The following is a 3,151-nucleotide window of genomic DNA, read 5'->3' on the forward strand; positions in this document are numbered from 1 at the left end:
AGTGGTACCTTGGGTTACAGACGCTTCAGGTTACGCATTTTCGGGTTGCGCACCGCGCCAAACCTGGAAGTACCGGAACGGGTTACTTCAGGGTTTTGGCGCTCGCACATGCACAGAAGCACCAAATTGTGACCTGCGGGTTGCGAACGCTGCGGGTTGCGAACGTGCCTCCCGCACAGATCATGTTCGCAACCCGAGGTTCCACTGTATTTAGTTTTCAAAAATCCATGCATAGATGAAGTTCTGTCAAGGTTTTTTTTTTCTTTACAAACAGGACAGGGGTGCCACCAGGCTCCTTAGAAGGACGGATGAAACCTCTTCCCAGATTCTTGTCCAGAAAATCCCTCAAGGTGGTCAGTTCTGTTTCTGACATTGGGTAGAGGGGGCTCCTGGGGAGCTGTGCCCCTGGCAGGAGGCCAATCTTGCAACCATAAGGGTCGATGATGTGGCAACCGGTCTGCTTCCTTCTCACGGAAGACATCCCTGAAGGAGCAGTATTTGGGGGGCAGCTGGCTCTACTCACCAGTGAGAGGCCCCACCAAAGCTGCTTCCACTGCAGCAATGGTCTCGGGTGAGATCTCCTAGGCAGCGGCACTGGCAATATGCCGAACCAAACACTAGGGAGCGCTGCCCCCACACAATGACAGGATTGTAAGTATTATTCATTCTCCCATTGCTTTTGGATCTCGTGATCCACACTGTTTACATTCCATTCCTCTGGAAGTGTGAGAACGGAAACTCAGACACAGCATTTCTGTTCTCTGTGCTTTTGTATTTCTGCGCTTTTGCTGCAAGCATATAAGGAATACCTGTTGCCCACTCAAAATGTGTCCAAGAATCAATAGACGCAGCAGTAGAGAAAAAGAAGGCAAAGTTTATTGCTGAGCAATAAAGACCCAGTGGAATACTTTCCAGAGCCTGAGTGCCGAAGCCCCCTGGGCATTGAGTTTATATACCTGATTACAAACAGCATTTGGGCATTACGTATTCATATATTGCGGCAAAATCAAACCAATGAGCAGGGCACAAGCTCTTCCTATGCCCATGTAAAGAATACTTCTGCTTTTGTTATATTGTTCATCCTTATGCCCTTTACCCTAATTTTCAGCAATAAGGAGGAAAAGAAACCTATTTGACCATTGAAACCTGAATAACCCCCACCATCTGCTATCGGCTAGAACATTGCATTGTGGCAGACTGCTTTTTCCTGTTCCCCATCTCAGCCCCATCTCATGAGCATGAGAAGCAGTCTGGGGAAGGTTCCCTATAGAAAAAATGCCAATACATCAGATTTATTGTTTCCTTCAAGTACAATAGCAGGACAGAGAGAAATAGGGCAAAGGGAAACTCTGGATTCTTGAGATTCAAGCACTTTTAGCTCTGCTGAAGCCTTAGTGATTTAAACATCATTAGGATACATGGATATATAAAAATCATCATTAGGATATATGGTTATATATGGATATATGATTATATAGAAATCATAAAGGTAAAATTCTTCCAGGTGGTCTTGCCACATTTTGTTCTGTCTCCCAGACAGACAGGATGTTTGTGTGAGCTGCTCTTCACACTGTTGTTATTTTCTTTATTATGATTTGATTTGATGTACAGCAATAAAATTAGCAATGCTACATACTTCCACAACCTAACTTTTGTTTACTCTGCTGTTCGCATGCTCATATGAGCAGATATGAGTAGCTGAGATACAGGACTGTTGCTGAATGCTTCATGAGAGTCCTGTTACCGGAGGGAGAGGCCTCATAAGGATCATGGCATGTCAACCAAGACATCCCCAACACCAGGGGAAACGTGGCTAGCTTGGCTAGGTAAAATACAGCCTGCTCTTGGTGTCCCGGCAGCTCAAGGGGCAATGGCACAGTAGTGTTGGAGATAGAACCTGAAAGCAGTGGGACAGACAGATATTGTGACCAATAACAGGGACCCCAGCTCCTGTGTTCCCATCCCTTGCAAAGTCACAGTCCAGAAAATTGTTGGAAGCACCAGTCCAAAGGAGCACACAGCTGCACTTTGCGCCCATCAGGGAATTGTAGCACTGCTCTCAGAGTAAGGCCAGTGGGGGAGGAAGAGGTATCGAAGGATGAGGCCCTGTGTTCTGTCTTCTTCCCAGCCCTGTGAAGAAGAGCTTGACCTTTACCAGAGATAGAATTTGGAGTTTTCCTGCTGCTGATCCTCCTGGTCTGGCCTTCTCCTCTCCATGGCAACACAGAGAGTGCTGGAAGAGCTTTTGGCCGGACAACTGCAAGCAAAATGGCTCCCTCCTCCACAGTACAGACACAATATCTCACAATATTGTATTGGGTTTACTGCCTCTGACAGTACCAGCTGTGACTGGTTTGACAGCTATGACCATTCATGGACAGGGAAAGGCCACAGTAGTTCATGCATTGGCTACTTCAAGACTGGATTGCTGCAATGTGCTCTATGTGGGGCTTCCCTCGTGCTTGATCCAGACGCTGCAGTTAGTGCAAAATGCTGCAGCCCAATTGACAGGAGCAAGGCCTTGTCAGCATATAACACCCGTGCTCAGAGATCTGCACTGGTTGCCATTTTGCTATCGGGACAGGTTCAAGGTGTTACTATTAGTATATAAAGCCCTTAACAACTAAGGACCAGTTTATTTACGAGCTCACCTTACCTTACATGTGCTCAGTTGACTGTTTAGATTGGCAGAATTGGCACTACTACAGGTGTCACATAATACCCATTCTGCATTTGTAAGAATTCAATTGTTTTGTGTGGCAGCGCCTACACTTTGAAACTCCCTGCCTATTGAGATCAAGCAGGCACTTTCAATGCACTCTTTTTGGCGCCTGCTAAAAACATTCCTTTTTAAACAATCCTACCCAGATGCTTAGAAAGTTTAGGTAATTTTAATGTGTTTTAGTGTTTTAATTTTTGTATGTTTTAAAGTAGGGTTGTATTTTTTTGTTTTACTGTTATTATCTTTTGTGAACCACTTTGAGGTATTTTTTTACAACTGAGTGGTGTATATATTGTATGAAATAAATAAATTCCACACACTGATACTGGAATAATTTCACAGCGAAAGACACAGGAAGTTTAAATATAGGGCTAAATATAGTTGTAATTTCCAGTACATACAGAGAAGGTATAGAGTGGCCTATAAAAA

Source organism: Podarcis filfolensis (assembly GCF_964270895.1).
Source record: "Podarcis filfolensis genome assembly, chromosome: W".
NCBI lineage: Eukaryota > Metazoa > Chordata > Lepidosauria > Squamata > Lacertidae > Podarcis > Podarcis filfolensis.